This window comes from Astatotilapia calliptera, chromosome 17 (genome assembly GCF_964374335.1).
Source record: "Astatotilapia calliptera chromosome 17, fAstCal68.1, whole genome shotgun sequence".
Classification (NCBI taxonomy): Eukaryota; Metazoa; Chordata; class Actinopteri; order Cichliformes; family Cichlidae; genus Astatotilapia; species Astatotilapia calliptera.
This window is the reverse complement of record NC_137438.1, coordinates 37388796-37408203: the sequence shown is the minus strand read 5'-3', so window position 1 is coordinate 37408203 and position 19408 is coordinate 37388796. Positions and strand designations below refer to the sequence as shown.

The 19408-nt window shown below is 39.1% G+C and overlaps 1 protein-coding gene across 6 annotated transcripts in view; it reads left to right on the top strand.

Moving 5' to 3' along the window:
• The first annotated feature begins 446 nt into the window (after positions 1–446).
• Positions 447–19408, top strand: part of sox5 (SRY-box transcription factor 5) — a 254966-nt gene continuing 236004 nt past the window's right edge. For 4 of the 6 annotated variants that reach the window (XM_080291867.1, XM_080291865.1, XM_080291863.1 and 1 more), the window contains exons 1-2: positions 7895–7972; positions 8732–8957. The gene's annotated coding sequence lies outside the window, so the exon portion shown is untranslated. Of the gene's footprint in view, positions 633–7894; positions 7973–8731; positions 8958–19408 lie in introns of those variants that run through there. The other 2 variants (XM_080291864.1, XM_026147894.2) reach the window with 2 other exon arrangements.

Here is a 19408-nt window from a genome sequence, read left to right as displayed (position 1 = left end):
AGCTGGTGAGCAAAAGTAAGACATCAAAAATGAAAGAAAAAAGTAGCAAAGTAATGACAAAAACAAATGCTGAAAACCCCCGAAACACACAAGTGTAACATTTTTAGTTTTGCAGAAATCTGTATACTGTAGCCTACTAGTTGTTGGTCCAACCACATGGTGGAAATGACTATATACTTCCCTAAATCGTACTATGTGTTTTTCAGATGAGTTGAATATGCAGAGCGAGCAGTTTTAGGGGGATATCTGATCATAACACTAATAAGAGAAGTTTTGTGTCACAGCTGCCTGGCGTCTGCTTGCAGGCACACAGTGGTGGTTTCGGAACAGGAAGCGCCGCCTTGACCCTTGCTTCCTCCATTGCGCCTTGTTTATGTTCCAACGACTTCCTGCGTTTCTCTGTCATTTCTCAGGCTTGGAATAGGCTTGGCCAGTGGATAGATACATCATGATATATTTGTCTAGCGAAAGCTTATACATGTAGAAACGTAAGCTAAAGGCGGTGGGATACTTCCTAAGAAGAGCAGATTGTTGTGGTGTGATTGTAATGCCGGCTTCCAGTCACTAGAGGGTGGTTGAGCCTGAGCTATGTGAGCGGGACTCAGCTGTGGGGATACTTTGCCTGACAGGAGGTAAGATTATTGACATGTTTCACAAAATGATCTCTGCTCTGTGTGAAACATTCTTGGCATTCGGGCTAAATAGGAAAAGAAGAGTTCAGACACATACATGTAAAAAAAAAAAAAAGGAGCTGAATGTTTGATTTGATTTAATTGTTTTACATACCAGTGTTATAATTTTTGCTTTTTGCTTTTTAAGTTTGCCCAAAACAGACTTCAATAATTGCAGAGAGTCTTAGTAAAGTAAGTAGAATGTGACAGTTTTTATATGTATTTGCACTTTGTGTGTTTAAGTGCTGCTTTTTTTATAGTCTGCCTTATTGCGGTACATGTAGAGAGAAGAATACAAAACAGCGAGACTACATTATCTCTGCAGCAACTTCGCATACTGTAATTCCACTTTATCCACAAACGGCTCGAGTTGTATTCTCTGCTCAGAAGTTTTTCAAGGTTTAACGTGTGTGTGTGTGTGTGTGTGTGTGTGTGATAGAGAGAGATAGACCGCTCTTCCTTTGTTTTATTAAACTGTCTTGAATAAAAAGTGTCAGCACAAGTTTGATTTTCACCAGTAGATTTGTGATGATAAACGCCAGCAAATGTCACTGGTTTGGTTTGGTCTTCAAAGGCTGGTTATAGGACTGCTCTGTAGTGCAGGAGCGTGGGGCACGGACCCATCCTTACTGACCCAGCGGGGCGTCTCTTGGCCAGACACTTGAGCTTCAGGCCCCAGGGGTCTGATACAAGCTGCCAAATCCTGAGAAGGTAGCTGTACTACAACCTACTCAAAGCAAAGAACGATACATGATTAATATGTGTCTGCGCGCCCTTTGTACTTGCTGATAAAATCAAAGACCTTTATCAAAGCTTTCTTTCTGAGGCCAAGTATTTGCCAGGGAAAGATCATGAATTGCCCCCTAACGTTTTACAGTATTTATTCTGTCTAATACAATTAGTAGTTATATGCTATGCATTTTTTTTTCCAATTTATATTTTGTGCGTAAGGAAAGAAATACATCAAATTTAATATTCGAGATTTATTTGATGGGATGATAGAAGTTATATGGCATCACAGAAATCTTGACAATCTTCAAAGGAACCAGTGGGAATGGCTGAGAGGTCAAAGACAGCTTTGTGCTCTTAAAAGAGAGGAAATTGATTATAAGATGTTAAGCATTAAATGTAATGTTCATAATGGGCTGACACAAAAAACAAATGAGAACATTCATGAACCGACTGTACATGCAAGAAAGTGAGAGAGAGAGAGGCAGGGAGAGGGCTGCACATGATCTTGATTGGGAACAGCTTTAAACAAATTAGGGTAATTCTGGTGCCCAGTTTGAAGTTAAAAAAAATACCAATACCGATTGTGGCAACGTTTCCTTTTAAACCTAAACAAGGAGGCTCTTACAGTGTTGTATTAGCAACATATTAATGCAGGTCTAGACAAAGAGAAAGGTTTTCAGTTTGTATCCTTTAAGAACAGCTATCCCGTCAGCCTTACCACAAAAAGTCAGTCAAAAAGCGAAAGTTTACATAAACAGTTCATTCAGTTAAACATGTTAAATATGTACATTTCAGCTGGGGGAAGCTATCAAAACTCCAACTAATATTACTCCTTCGACATGTTGTAAACTGCAGACTTATGAAATACCGGTCACATGCTTTAAATTCTGATTTGGTCTAGGTTCCTGACTACGCCTTCATTTGGGTTTTCATCATACAGCTATGCTGAAGGATATTATTATTATTATTGTTATTATTATTTTGCAGCTTGGAAAAGATCGTTGTTCGTGCCGAGGGATTTAATAATTTCTCCAATTTTCCCAAAGGTCAAATGCAATGTCAAATACAATTACAAAAATGATTTTCACGTTACTTAAAGCCTTAATTCTAATGAAAATTATAAAATTAATTATTTGCTCTTTTTGAATTTTATGCCGGTAGCATACTTTTGAAAAAGGGGCCGTGTCATCACAGCTTCTTTTAACAGCGCTCTGTATGTGTTTGTAAGTATTTGCATCAGCAGCCAGGTTTTAAAGCAAAATATTTTCCCATTCCTATTTTATATGGAAGTTCAGCTGGAAGAGTTTTATTACGTTATATGTTAAAGTGTCAGTCGGTGGCAGGTCTGGACAGCTGCTAGTCTTCCCAACTCTGAGCCGTGCTGTTGGAATACCTCCAAAAGTTGTTTTAGCATTGTCTTGCTGAAATAAGTAATGACTTCTTGAAAGCATTGGATGATAGCATGCATTGCTCAGAAACCTGTATATAAGGCATTGGTACCTTCACAAATGTAAAAGTTCCCTATGCAATGTATGCCATCGCATTTGTGATATTTTTAGACATTTTTCCACTTTATGCCAGGTCATGCTACAGAGAAGGTGACAGTGTCTGTGAATGCAACTGTTGCTTTCGGAACTATTTCTTAGCTTATGCAGCGATTTCCATCCTTTAATTTTCTAAAACACTTAATCCAGTATGGGGCTGCAGGAAGGTGGGTACTGGGACTATCCCAGCTAATACAGGTAGCAAGAGGCCTGCACTATGAAGTACGTTCAGCATGCTAGGGGTATATTTCTGTTAAGTGAATTCACTAACCCTAACATCAGCACTGACGATAAGCAGTCACATGAAGCTGGTTACCAACTTGTCAAATTAACGTAGGGTTTCCTAATTTAATTATGAGTGTGTTCACATGAAAAGGTTGCTGCTGGCACCATCTGACCAATCACGAACGTGGATAAGTCCTGGCAGAAGACTGGCTGATCAAACAAAGGAAGAGAACTATAATTTTAGAAAAATATGAAGAGGTTAAACATACTACAGCGTGAAAGCAACACAGCCAGTGCAGACAGCACTGCCATATGAGTGAATGTGAGAGGAAAAGCACTGTACAGGAGTTTAGTGTAAAGAACGTATGAATGCATGTGAGCTTTAGTCAGTAAGACTGGAAAAGAGCAACTATATTGAAGACAAGAAGGAAAGCTGGCATGCAGACTGTGTAAGTCAACAGACAGCGTAATATCAGATCGCATTAGGTCACAGGAGAATCTGATAGTATGTCATAAGATTAAAACAAAGAGTAAAGAACAAATATAAAAACTAAATTCATCAGAGTACATGGAAATTTGACCCACAAATACTAAGAGGTGTGGTGTTTAAGGATCATATCAACGCTTACAGAACAAATAAACTGTTTTAAAATAAAGTGTTGGACCTTCCTGCTCTACACCCACGAGTTCCCAGGAATCTTCCAGGAATGGAGGCGCTATTTTCTTAGTAAATATATCTCAGTTTTCACCTTGTAGTAAATTAAGAAGACAAAGAGTTGCAGGATGATGGTGGTTAAAATTTCCAGGTGTGATATTAAAGATACGAGGGATCTTTAAAATAGAGAAATGATTATATGTTTATACTGTAATAATATTGATAATTTAGCAGTCATCCTGAAGCACCTGAAGGTAAATTGAACTGAAATGAATAAACAAAAACATCATAGACCTTGAGACGTTAGGGCACACGCAGGCACACTCACACATATGTAGAAACACGCTCACACCATGGGAGAGAGAGACGGAGAGAAAGACAGATCCCTGAGTTACCTAGCTGCTAAACACTGAAGAGAGGAGAGTGAATTTGGAGTGACATCCCAGTTATTGCTCTTGACATTTGTGCATCGTCCAGGCGCATATGTGCAGTAAAAGCCGCACCTAGGGGAAACTCTGTGTGCGTGTGTGTGTGCGCACACACTGATGAGCTAAGCACAGCTGAGGACAGACAGTGAATGAATAATAAAGTGTGTCAAACCTGACCTATGCGGTCACTCTGCTGAGACTTTCCCTTGTTTGACCGCCTCCCCAACCTCCTCTCTAACACACACAGAAAAAGCCTCTTGTGCGCTAACTTTAAAATGATGAGACACCAATGATTGTCTTTGTTTTTCAGCTTTAACATACAGCAGCTATTGAACTGTGAAAGTGAATTGGACAGGGATCAACCATATAATATAGTTTTGACAGCCTTTGAAGCGCATCCGCTCTGCCCCCACGCTTCTGCTGATTGCCCCTGAGCCCTCTTTCTCCTCTGCAAAGGCATACTGTGGCATTTACAAGGTACAGTGGGCAGCGGGACGCACATTAGAAACAACTAAGCATACATGGATGGAGAGCGAGGTAACAGTGATTTAGGGTGAATCATTTTGGTTGAGTCAAACAGCGATGCGATAGCAAATAAGAAGCTTGGCAAAAAGACAATTTGCAGCTGGTGACCATCACAAAGGAAAAAGTAGTGCCCACTAATCAATGTGAAATGCTTTAATGTTAACATATTTTATAAAATATGCTGTTACTAAGTGCAAGACAGGGAAGCTTATCTGGGAGCTACAGATGGCTGGCAAATAAAGGAGAAAACAACAGAAAGTGTCTATTGATCGGTCCTCTCCACCATGATATCACCAAGCTTTTCCAAGTCTCTGCATCCCAAAAATATGTTTAAGAAAAAAAGTATATATTTTTGGATCCTTTTAATGATTAAATCAATAACAACAACTTACATCACAATTGTTTGTCCGGATGAAGAATATTCCAGCGTGGCAGTAGACTGTTACTATCGATTTAACAAAAATGAGTGAAGAAAATTTATGAATGGATTTTTGCTGCAGGCTGGTAGCACCGTTAAAGACTTCAAGAGACTTAATGAGTACTGTACAGCCTGTCCTTCCTGTGCTGTGCATTTGCAGAGAAAGGCATTCTTTCACAGGATACCTGCTCACTCATGTTTTAATGGTGCAAAATAGCCTGAAACCTCTTATATATGTACAGTGGCTGAGGTCTGACAATGGCAAAGAATATGTGATTTAAACCACTGAGTGTGAGTAAATTTTCTTCAGAACCTGAAAATGATGTTTCCCACTCCCCCACCCCCCGCCTATTTTGATCTGTATTTGTGAATGACAAGTGAGCACCTTGCTCACTCAGACTCCAGGGCAAGACTGACTATTTATCGCTGGCTCCACCTTCTTGCTCTGAGCTACAGCTCGGTCATTGCTTACCTTCCTGGTTAAGAGGTCCTGTGTCTGATGCCTGTTTGGTTGTGGTGCCCAGTCTTGAGCAGCTCCCAGCTCAGTCAGTATCAGCAGGGGGATGCCATTGCCTACATATTGTTCTTTGATTGGGCGACTTAGTAAAACATCATTGAGAAAAGACCCTACCTCAATCAGAAGCACTCCTGGAGAAAAATAAACAAAGAGATAAATGGGCCAAACTACTCAAAAGAAGTTTTTTGTTTTTTATTCAGTACAATTCAATTTTATTTATATATAGAGCCAAATCCCAGGAACAGTTGCCTTAAGGCGCTATTTTAAAAGAACAGCAGGGTTTTTCCTGGCTTAGAATGGGTCTTTAGGAAGTTATTATGTGCTTTAGCCCCCAACAGGCCATTGCAGATCGGCGCCCTTCCCTGAAACTGCTTCTGCCAGAGTTTTCTTCCTGTTAAAAGGACGTTTTTCCTTCCCACTGTCATTGAGTGCTTGCTAATAGGAGGTTATTTGATTGTTTGGATTTTCTCTTTATTATTGTAGGGCCTTTGCCTTAGAATATAAAGTGCCTTAAAGTGATTTTTGTTGTGATTTGGTGGCGTATCAGTAAAAATGAATTAAGCACAACTGGCTATGCATATTGTTTAAACAAGTCTGTGTTAATTTACCTGATGTAAGTCAGCACATTTGCCTGTTGTTTATGGCTATACACAATTGTTTTCAACATCTAAAAAATGGCAATATTTGTATCACAGTACTGGTGATTCTCCTTTGGTGAATGGTCATTAGCTCTCTGGTGGGTGCCAAGATTTTTAACATCCAGGAAAATTGTACTTAACGGCTTATGCAGTTGTTAATGTAGCATCACAAATGTGGTCTAACTCTGTTAGAAAGCTGCAGAATAATTTTGACTTGTGCCCAGCATGCATTTATTGTTATAGTTATTGGCATTTTGTTTTTACAATTTTGGCTGAGTGTTGAACAATAGCACAAAACGTTGTGGCTCAAACATTAAATCAGACTTGTCCATTTGTGCATTTGTCATGAGTCTCTTCTTATTTGAATGTTTTCTGATGATTTTCAGGAAAGGGAGCAGTGTGAACCCATATGGAATCTTCATGGGGTGTTTTCATGCTGTCATTTTGTGAAATAAAATCACAGTATGTGATCAATATCCACTGATTGATTGAAAAATGTGCAAACTTAGATAAAATACAGTTTTTAAGCCCTAACCATAGTTTGTACAATTATAATGAGTTTGAAATTCAGTATTTGGTATTATCACCTTAGCAGGCTTTCTTGTAATTTCTTTACGCGGTCTTTAGAATTAGTTCTCCAGGCTGAGGAACATTTAAAGCTCTTCTTTGAATGGTGAACGCATGTAGTGTCCTCAATTGCGTTAAAAGGACAACCTGCCAATATATGCCAAATTTTCCCTCAATGCATTTGGGAATCACAATGTTGGTGCACAAACACATGCCTGTCGAATTGTCTTATCTTTGGTATTTTTCATAGATTCAGCTAAAGAAATTGGTACAAATTATGTGTTTTTGCAACAAACTACTAGCAACAAAGTGTCTACAGATGCTATTTAAAATTGGCTATTTGCTAAATTATCTAAAATGAGTCCAAAGGAAAACTTTGAAAACCCTTCAAAATTCCTTGAGAAATATTGCTCAAGAGCATTAAAAAAAAATCTTACAAGAAGGTACTTTGCAAACAAAATATGAAGAAATAAAGGTTGCCTTGAGACTTTTACACAGTACTGTATGACAAATAATTAGCTTTATTTCACAAGTTATCAAAGTCAGGGTTCTACTAATAAATGCACAAGTTGTCCCAATTTCATTGACATGAACTAATGGTTCCAACCAAAGACCATTGTCTTATCAAACAGGTTATCTAGGCAAAAACATGGCCTATTTTCATCTGATATATTTTTCTGTCTGGCTTCTACTTCACAAACCATGTGCCAAACGTTTCTCCACTTTTTGAGTCCTTTTTCTGGCCTTCATGTGAATTTTCGCAGTCTGGATGAGGACCAGTTTTTAATTAATTTCGGCACCACATAAAAAAGGCTACGTAACATATAAGAAAACCCCCAATATTTACCACCTGCCAAATTTACTTAGTTTCCAATGTTCAAGTTCAAGTTAAATTAAGTATGCGATGTCATTTTTAAAAATGAAAAATCTGAATTAAATCAGCCAATGAGTGAACTAGGAAAGAGCGGTTTGGACCAATGGGGAAGAAGGAGGGGGGCACTGCGATGTATGCAAATTAGACAGTTTAGTCAAGGTCCTCGCGAGCTTAACAGGTGTGTGAAAAAAAATTTCTTTTCTTGTTTTTCTGCAGCCGAAGGGTGAGTGTTTTATTCTGAAAGTTAACCATTATACTTCGATAGCAGTAGACGTACTAAAAAAAGAAATAGTAGCCACAACTGCCTTTAAGCGAAAATATCCCAGTTTTGGACTAGCTTGCTTTCATTGTAGGCCAAAGTTTAGCCAAAGTTTAGCTAAATGTAAACGTCACCAAATCATTTAAATGACTGACTGCAACTATTCCGGCTCAAGGTGTGGTTTCTCCCTCGCAGTTTAGTGCAGGGCAGGTGACACTGAGGATTTTACATTACACGTCTGGGTTTTTTTTTTTTTAGTAAACCCACCTACTACAAGGCAGCATTTAAAATTGGTATTATTTGCTAGCCTGGTAGTCATTCAAAGGAGCCTACTTACTGTAGTTGGCAGAAACCTGGTTCTAAGGCAGATGGAATATAAAGCTTGTGGTTTTGAAGTGTTTTACAACTTATGATAGTGGCACATTCAAAGTTATTCCTCTTGACAGTCTACAACTTCAGGTCAGATTTTACCTCATGTGTTTTAGATTTTACCTTCTGGTTACACATCAGTTGTAGACTTTTAATAGTTTGTTCTTGGTAAGAGAAATGTCTTGACTTGAGGAGTAGCTATTGTGAAGAGGAAACAAATTGACTTCTCCTGCCCTTAGTGTCTAAGCTTTGTGTAATTTGCCCAAATCTTGTCCTGTATGTGTGCATGCATGTGTGTGTAATGTGAAGTGAAGTGAAGAGAGAGAGTGGAAAAGAGGTGGTGTGGCAAGAGGGAGAGAGAGACAGAGAAGTGACACAAATCAATGTGAGCACCCAAACCACCATCACCAGCAGCAGCAGCGGCGGCAGTCTTCCCCCTCTACCGACCTCCATCACCTCCCTGTCTTTCAGTGAGAGAGACCAGTGGAGAACGGGAGTCACAGGAAAGACGGGCTCCTCAGCAGCGCAGCATCCGGTAAGTCGTTAAAGAGCTAGGGATACCTCCCACCATGCAGTCAAAGTTGCAGAAGCGAAGGCAACAAGGGCAGCCTGGCAGTGCGACTTTGCTCTCCAAGACTCAGAGCATGCAGAACAGGGTACACGGTCGTGGATGAGCACCTTTTTAAATTTTTAAACCCCCACCGCACAGCTTCTCTTCGCTTCTTCTGTGACGGCTGCTTCTGTTGCAGCTATAGCACAGAGAAAATATCGCTTGGAAGAGGACAGCGTGAGAGAGCCGCCGCTGGTCCTCCTCCAGTCATATGTTTTAAAAGCCTGCTGGGGATTAGGGATTGGATTGAGGGAGGCTTTTTTCCGCCAATCACCGCCCTGCCTCTCAAAAAGCAGGAGAGGGATGGTGGACGAGCTGAGGAGAGAGAGCGGTAGTTCTCTAATGCTGTAATGTTTCTATAGATACTTACATTTTGCCCGTGGCTTTTGTTTTTGTTGACACTGTGGGTCTGTGTGGGATTAACTGGATCTCTTAAGTATCTATTAGCAAGCATGTGGAAAACTTTTTTTAAAGGGCTGTGCTTATACTGGATTTAGAAAATTACACGTGCATGAGGTGCACATTTGTGTTTTTCTTTGGTGAACAAAGAAAACCGTTCTGCATTTGCAGGGAATCAGCTTCAGTTGCATCTGTAATTGTTCAAGGTTTTCATCAGAATATTTTGGGTTTATTTTACTTTTTTTATGGCTGCTTCTCATTTCCTAGAAATGAGATGAGAGATGAGATGTGTTTTATTTGTCAGTTGCAGGTCTTTTGCCCACAACAGAGATGACAGACCTTGCCGACCGTACATACAATACACAAACATCACATTGGGGAGACAGGTCAGGCTAGGTAGCGAGGAAAAAGAAACATCGAAATGTGTAACACAAAAGGATAATACAGGAATGCACAGATATCAACACACCATAACACAATAAACACAGACAAGCAACATGGGAAAGAGTTCCAGTGTGTACATCTGATCTGGGACCGCTGCAATCTTCGACTGCGCCTCCAGCTGACCCGATGTCCACATCAGAGAAGATGCTATCAGTAATTTTGCTATAACAGAATTAGCTGAGTTTGTCATTTGGTTTGGTTGCCATGTTCGTCTAAATTATGCATCCACTTTAATGGCTTTAATCAAACTCCATAGGCTTACAGAATGAAGGGCAGCAGGGAAAATAGTTTAGAACAGGACTTGTGCTAATGTCAAAGCTTTCAAATTAGGACAATTATAGTAACACGATTATCTACAAGACAGTGATTGAGGGGCATCTTTATTCAGTATTAAAATTGTCTTAATCACAGTGAGATAGCTTGGCTTTCTAGTTTTGGCTGGTTTTTAGTGTTGTTTCACAGCAAGAAGGTCCTGGGCTCAAATCCTGCTTGGGGCCGCTCTGTGGGGAATTTGCATGCTCTCCATGGGTCTGCGTAAGTTCTCACCGGATACTCCCACAGTCCAAACACATGGATGAGGTGATTCTAAATTTGTCACATGAATGGTTGTCTGTCTCTGTGCATTAGCCTTACGATCGATTGGTGACTTGTCCAGGCTGTATGCCTCTTTTCACCCTATGACAGTTTGGATAGGCTCCAGGCCTCCACAACTCTGAATGGGATAAGCAGATGAAGATCGGTGGAAATTTTATGTTCAGATTAAAACCCTGACCATCAGTAGCAACCTCAGGTTACGCGACCTTTTACCACTCTCACTTAAGCCAATAACAAGCAAAATAGTTTTTTGGATAAATAATAAATCCCTGTGAAAATGAGTTGTGGTACACCTAACTTTCATGTGTATGTGTCTGCATTGTTTTGTAATTTCACCTCCAAAGAGTTACATCACTCCTACAATACTTCACTAACACCATTAGAGGAGTTTGATTCACTGACTGCAAGGTGCCTAAATCCAAATCATCACCCCACTACCACCATGCTTGATGTTGGTACGAAGTGTTTGTGCTGATTTGCTGTGAATTGCTTTGCTTAATGGGTAAACATCTCCACCTTGGTCCAGAGCGATCTTTCCAGAGCTCTTGTGGTTTGGTCAGATGCAACTTTCCAAACCTAAGTGGTGCTGCCGTGTTTTATTTTTAGAGGGACAAGGCTTTCCCCTGGCAACCCTTCCAAACAAGCTGTACTTGTTCAGTCTTTTTCTAAATATGTTGTCATGAACTTTAACATATAACATATTAAATGAGGTCTGAGATGTAGCTTTTGTTATTTGTTTGCACTTTATCTGTGCCTTACTTGCCTCGGCATCCTGCAGGGTAAAGCCTCCCTTTATTGCATGTGGTGCTGTGTCAGTGACTGTGTAATTTTAGGGTCAGCATCTTCCCCTATCCGTCGTTCTTTAAGAGACTTAAAGAATGAGAGGCGTTAAAAGTCAAAGCTGCTCAGGTGTAAAGAGATTCTGCCATAAAACAGTGTTCTGTTGGTTCAGGGATTGTGCTTCTGTGTGATCTACGTTTTTACTTCTAAAGCAGACTGCAAAGCTCATTCTTTTACCATCCAGTCTCGTCTGACACTATTAGTATAACTGAGCTACTAAAGATTACTGAGGTAAAACCATTTTTCTCCATTAGCAAGATCTGACTTCATCATCTATAGTACATGACAAATGACGGATAAAGCAGCTGTATTTTTATTTCTGACATATTGCCATCAGAGCTGTGGATTTTATTATTAGGCTATTCTTTTCTGTGCTATTCTGTATTCAGAGTTCCCTGCACCCTCTGTGCTTGTTTTATTTGAACAACCAATTGCAGTCATTGCTGAGTGATACTGTATCTGCACCGAATGTGAAGTGCGTCTGCTATTTACAGTCCTACAGTATCAGTTGCTGCTGCGCTCCCAGTTGTTATTGTGGGAGCTTGGCAGCGGTGGATATTGTTATCTGTCCGTAGCATCAGGGATTGGTTTCCGCTCTGTTTTAGACAGTGATGAAAACACAAACATGTACTGTACACAGAAATACACACACACGCACAGACAGGCACACTGAGTTTGTTTGTTACATTGTTGTGCATGTGTGTCAAAGTGGGTGTATGCATGTCCCCAGGCCCACGGAGCGAGACACATTGTTAGATGCAGGTAAGAGTCAGACGGAGAGAGACATCTGTCAGTCTCTGAATGGTATTTTCCCAATGCGACTGATGAGGTGCTCTTTCTCCCTCGGTCATGGTCCCGCTCTTTCTCTCTCACACACACACGCACACACGGATTTTTGTGCACACGCATATGAGGTTAGGGCTCAGGTGAAGAAGCTGCACGTTTGAGTGTCACTGATTTAACGGGGTGTTGATCTCGTACAAGACAGGAAGCTGTAAACAAATCCCCCAACATGTGGTGACTTGCTGGAGCATATCCCTCTCTTCTTTCGCTATCAGAATATGTTTGTGTGACTTGTAGACTAATGAAATATAACAGCTGAGTGTAAATTGGAACAGACAGCAGGCATTTGAAGTGGAGCTTTGTTTGGTTACAGTAATTATTCATTAAACACCTTCCAAGTAACTTCCAGTAAGTGTGTTATCTTTGAATGACTGTCCATATTTTTAGCTCACTGAGAGATATGGCTGTGCAGTAATTGCACTTTGTAGTTCTTAAATGCTTGTGCTATTATCAGTTTGGAGAATACAATAAAAAATTTGGTTAGTTTAAGTTTATAATCCACAAATGTGGTTAATGGGGTTTGTGAAATGCATCTTATTTCCCTAAACATCACTTTAGCCAATTTATAAATTTGGCCAAAATGAAAATAATAAACACATGCAATGAAAGTTTAATGAACTTCAATTTGATAGTACATAAAAATCTGAGCATCACTGCATCCCAGCCCTGCCCAGTACTGGGTGGTTTTTATGATGAATTGTACAAATAGGGACAGTCACTGTCTGATCCATGTCAGGTTGAAGGTTGTTTGAAGGTAGGGCTGTTCGATATAACGATATATATCGGATGACGATATGAAAACGTCTATCGTTTTATATTATGCTATCGTTTGTTTTGTGGTGTCGCAAAATAAACTGTTTACGGCAATATTTTTTTTTTTTTTGATGGTCACTGTAGTGGGTATATTAATTTCTTGAAGTTCTCTTTTTCTCTTATATTTATAATAACCACACTACAGACGAATAAGCAACTGTTTTTACTCTTTGTCGTTAGCAACAACGATGGTAAACACAACTAGTGGCTCCGCCGTCCGCTTGTTTAGTTTCCACATAAGCCTTTCACAATAAAGCTGAAGATCCTGTTGAGATTTTTCAAAATAAACTGAAATAATGACAAACAGGCCAGTCAAAACAAATTGAGGACCTTGCTCCCGAACATGGGGCTACCTCTGTAGCATGGACATGGTTTGGTTATGAAAAGTCTGACACCGATCAGAAAACTGTACTATGCAAATTTTGGAGGAAACTGGTCCCTACCTCAGAATCAAACACGGGAAACCTTTTCTACCGCCTACGTAAGAATCACGTGAAAGAGTATGGAGAGAGTTTATGGATGTGATACAAAAAAAGAGCCGTCACGTGTGTAAATGACCTTTAAATTTGGTAAATATTTTTTGTTTGTTTGAAAGGCACTTCGGTTTTATTTTGAAATCCATGCTTTTATTTTGAAACAGGAAACTGGCACAAAACCGTTAAAGGGCTGTCATTAACGTTTCTTTTAGGATATGGTAAATGGTATGCCTTAAAGTGAAAAATATGTACGTTTACTTTGCCAATTAGTACCTGGCTGACAGTGGCACAAGGGTTGTTAATGTTTCCTTTAACGGAATAAGTTACATGCAATCAAAATGTCGTTTAATAGAGTTTATATTGTTAACCTTGACCTTGACCTTTATGTGTAGTTGTAAGTTAGTGAGGTGATATAATGAATTGAGTGATGTAAATTTGATGTATATGCTATATGTGAGCAGGAGAAATTTGTTTCCTTTGATGTTATGGTATTAATATTGCTGGTTTTGTTTTGCTCCTAGCTCTTACGGTGTCTTCACTGAATGTTTCAATAAAGACATTTCCAATAAAACCTCTGTGAAGCATCAGTATAAGAGACCATCATTCAGCCAGGGATGCTACAATGTGCTCCAAATAAAGCTTAGACTCAAACGTTAGAACAGGCTTTTCCCCGCAGCACGCCGTGTAATAAATCCTCACAAAGAAAACGGCAGCCGTTACAACTTATGCTTAAAAATGTATAGTTTCATGCATCGGTCAAAACACTCGACTCCGGTTACACGACGCCCAGCTGAAAACACTTCATGCAAGTCCAGTTGCTCAAGATTCACAGAATTTACAGAAACATAAAATGTTTGTGATATATATTGTTGTCAAGACGATAAATGTTTATATTGGGATATGAGGTTTTGGTCATATTGCACAGCCCTATTTGAAGGCTTCATAAATTTGTAAGAAAAAGTGAGCCTATGAATTCCAACAGTAAGAACATGTTGAGCAAGTGGATTTCAGGAGCAGCTGAACAATTTGTTTAAATAAACTTAATTTTTTTTCAGTTGCCAACAGTAGTTGTGTTGCCATTAAGGTATTTTTCTGGTGACTAATTTACTAGAAGATTAAAGGTGAAATGACAAAAAAATCCCAAATGTAAAATGAATCCCAATTTAAAGAAAAGAAAAGTTGATTGTTTTAAAAGTCAGAAAACAGTGGCTTCATAGTCTGGTGATCAGCGCATTTGGCTAATATGCCAATGAACCTAGGATAAGTTCCTTGGAGGGTTACATCAGGAAGGGCTACTGGTATAAAAGTCTCCCACATCAAACATGTAGATCCATCTTCTGTGGTGATCCCTTGTGAAAAGAGGAGCAGCCAAAATAGGTTTAGTTTTTTAAAAATCAGAAAACCGTGAAAATTTAGAACAGTTTAATGAGAATAATGAGAATTAAGAATGAAATGAGAATTCTCTTGGGAGAATAAGAGACATCAGCAGACTACCAAAATGATGACGTAGTCAGGCTGGGGGAAAGGTAATGCGAAAAACAGGGATGGCAGCAGTGAAGGAGTCGTCCACAAATGATGAGGAAAATAATATATATACTGTGGGCAGCATGACCAAGTAAGGTAACGGTGATGTTGATTGCAAACAGTGCAGAGTTAGATATGTTATGTTTTACTTGTGTTCTACCACAGAAGGGAGGTAGGGTTGCCCCAAAGGCAATAAAAATATCATCTGATATATGGAAATATTGGATTTTTAGATCGCCAGATATCTGCATTGATATGAGATATCAGTCAAGCTCTTATTTGTTGGAATTTTTAAATGCCCAGCAATTTGTGATTTTTACTGTGAGTTTGCCAGCTAACTTTCTTTTTTCCCCTCTGACATTGATTTGATTGTGTCTTCATTGCTTTTTGTTATTATTATTATTATTACCATTATTTTTTATATTGAGAGTTATAAGTTTTATCATTGGCCTTATCAGTGAACCTCAAACAAGTCCACCTTTGCAGACTGAATCGCTGTGTTTTTCGCTTTAGCTGATATTTCTGTTTTTTCTCTCAAACAGATGTCTTTTTTATGTATCTGTAGGCTTTGAATACGGTTGAAGGAGTGTGCTGCCAAGACACATAAATTATTAGAGTAATGGGCTTAAGTGACTTGTCCTACCAGCATCTCAGTCCAGCATGTAGACATACAAAGGCTTAGAGAGATACATAAGCCAAGAATAAAAAAATTAGGATGGCAGCGAAATACGCCCCTCCTTACTCCCCACCGGTCTTTCTTTTTTCCAAGGTTAAGATTAAAATTCAAATTTTTGTCTTATCTGCTCCTCTCCGCTACCTCCTATGTTTTTATTTTTTAATTTTTTATTAAAAGCATAAAATTATCCATTGTTATTAAAGTGAGAAATGTGTTGTGTACTTTTGTTCCCAGTGGAGCAATTATAATATTTGACTTTAAAAGATGAAACGGAAAGGGACAGTCGAACACATGATCTGTGGAGGTGTGTGGAATGAAATGGAAGATATGTTTGAAGCAGGAAGGGAGAAGAGTCAGACTGTTAGCTCATTCCATGAGCTTAGAAATATCTTTGGGGGTTTTTCGATGGCACTTACGGTGTCTGTGTGTGTTTGTGAAGGTTGGTCATTGTTCACGAAGTAGACATTAACTCTCTCATTCCATATACCAGAAAACCACTTAGATTTCATTTTATCTGTCATTTATGGCCTTGGGAGCTTCAGTTATGATTGAATTTCAACTTTTAACATTTTTGGCATAATTAAATCGAAGTTTTGTACTTTACATCACTGACATAGCAAATATATTTTGTTTTTTGCTGTCTTTTGCTGTTTGCTTGTCTTGTTTCTATGGACCAGGAGACCGGACTAAATAGATTGAGCAAGATTGATTGATTAGTACAATGTGGAGCAGAGACAGATTATGGGGTTGTTCTGTTTTGGGAATCAACACCATCAATAAAAATTTTAACCCTTTTTTTAAAGTCTTTAACATTGAGCAGATCTCTGAAGACCCCTTAAGGGCATTAGGATGATACCCACCCTTCGTCCAATAAATGATAATCTAGTTGGCAAATGTTAAAAGCTTATAGTAGAAACTGTAAGGCACATATTAAAGAGTTTTTAGGCATTTTACACTTTACTATAATTTAAAAAAAAAAAAAAAATTGGGCAAATGTTAACGTTTTATATTGTTTTAGTTCTTTAGCTGATGCACTTGAAGGATTAAGAATTACTATACACTAGGTCATTTTTTGCTGTCTGTAAGTGACCTTAAATTTGACTTACTGTAGTGCTGTTTCACTGGCAACAACTGTGAAGTGGTGCATAACCTCTGTCTCGTCATCCATCTTTTCCTTACAGCTACCATTATATTGTTAAGTGCACCATTACATGCAGAATCAACTTTATATGCACAACTCATCCATTCATCCTGAGTGAAGTTAGCTTAAAGAAAGAGGAGCTAAAGCCAAGTGCAAGAAAAACAGTTATTTTGAAATGTCACTCATGCAAAGTAAGCTAGTTGAGCCGAAGAATAAAAATATGGAACTGAAACCGGGTATAAGATCCCCTGCAACTAGTTTCTGCAGACACTTATTCAGAAGGTCAAGCAACTCTCACCCCTTCAAAAAAAAAAAAAAGCGAAATCCAGAAATATACAAAACAAAAGCCAACAAAAAGAAGTACACCTCTTGAGGCCTTCCTAACGAACCGAAGTCCAATTCGGACAGAGGGCGCCTATTTCCAAAGTTTTTTTTTTTTTCCACTCTCCTGTTCCTTTGTGCATCAAACTCTTCAAAAAAAAAGGGTGGGGGGGAAAGAAAAACATAACAAGCTTCTTTCATGGATCAAACGAGAGCGGCAGTACACATTGTGCCAAAGCTGGATAAATAAATAAAAAAAGAGAGAGAGAGTGAGGGAGAACTACCTTATTATTGTTATCAAAGTAAAGCCAGCTCCTCTCCTGCTGCTCTTGTGGGACCTCTCTTACTCTCTCTGCTTGTAGACCCAGGGGGAATCCAAACATGACCCGCATACACACACACCCCTCCTTCTGGAACACACACACACACACGCGGGCCTGTCTTGCTGTACGTCGTTTCATTTGTGAAATTAGTCCATTCTCTCTGACCCCGTCTTTTCATCAGGAGCGTTGGTGCATATTTTAGTCCCTTTCCTGCGCTTGTTTTACTAATTGGTGGCTATACTTTGCCCAACACTGATATCCTTTGATCATCTCAGATCATTACGTTTACCTCATTAATTTGCTCAATGTGATTTTTCTCCCCCCCAAAAATTTAAGAGTCCGTGCAAAATTGGATTAATAATAGATCATATGAGCCAGGAGAAAGTGTAATTCCTTTGTGATTTCTCTTGCTCTTTTCTTCCCCTCTTTCTTTCTTTCTGATTATTTGTTGTCCTGTCACACGCAGGCTAGCGTGAGAGGAAAAGTTCAGTATTTTGGAGAAAGTGCTGAGATGAGCAGATCAATGCAATCTCTGTTAAGTAGAGAGCAGGAATTGGAACATCAGGGCTTTTTTAGCCTAGCTTAGCATGACAGGAAAAATATCTGCCCAGATTTGCATATACCAGAAACAGGGGGAATCCAAAAGGACCTCGACTGTATTATAGGCAAAAAAAATACGTATTTGTGAAAGTTTTGTGACTCATTTTACAAAAATAAGTTTTTATTGGTTTTCGTGGTGGCTGAAAGCATGGTCTTTTGCTCCACTGTAATTCAGAACCTTTTTTATTCTATCATGTTATCTCATTATCTAGCTAGGCCCCCCACTACCACTACCACTAAACATGGCAAAACATCAGAAGATGAAAAATGATGAAAGGGGTAAGAAAGCTCTTTTGCCATGCGCCATGGGTGGTAATTGTCGTGGGGGTAGAGTGAGGGTCCTTCCATCCGGGACATGAAGAAGGGCACCCGTGCTGGATCGCTTTTTATTATTTGTTGATCTCCTGATTATTTTACTGATCATTTTTATTAGGAAATAAAATTAACTCTGTATTTCAGACTAAGACTGAGCTGACCATGATGGAGTTGGAGCTAATAAACTTTGAACAACAGTTACCACAGAAGAAATCACTGCAGGGTAAAAAGATGGAAGACTTTGGAAGCAACTGAGTTAATTGGAATTATCCAGAACTACTGGCTCTTAGGCTAGCATTACTACTAGGAAGAGGCTAGGTACAGTCACAGCCTGTTACGTATTGCATGTTATTTGAAAGAAACATCTTTGCACAAGTCAGTATTTCATGTTTATATTGAGTTCCATTTTTACATGTTATATTTCTACCAGATATAGCTATTTACACTTGGTTGCATTTCCTAAGAGGTTGCATCACATGCAAATGAGACTATCACAGAAGTGTGTATGCATGAATGTAAACTGATAATCACAAGTCTTGATTGATCCACTTAAAATAGATAAATTAATTCCCCTCAGTCAATTTTCCATTATTTATCTAGCCAGTTTCTCAAGAAATTATTATGTCTGTAGACTATAAGTACCTCAGTGCAGTTTTCAGAATGTTTCAGGTAGATTTGTGCCTCATCATCTGTGATAATACCAGTATAAATATATATACCGTTTAAACAAGTGTCATATCTTGAAGCAATGATGTAGGGAAGTCATGCATTGACGCTCCCTTCCGTGTACAGCAGTGGTACAATCTCAGAAATATGAGAGCAAAAATAGCATCTCAGCCTCTGATGAAGATTTCGTGCGTAAAAAGGGGAGCAACCTCCAACAAAGAACAGTACTTTGCAAAATATGCAACTAAACATTTCCTGCTAAAGGCAGGAACAACAAACATGCTTCACCACTTGAGGCAAAAACACACTGTCAACGAGGAGGAGATGCTGGAAGCTGGTGATGTGTGACCCAAGAGTAGATAACCAAGCACTGCCAACCAAGCAACTGATAGGTACACTTA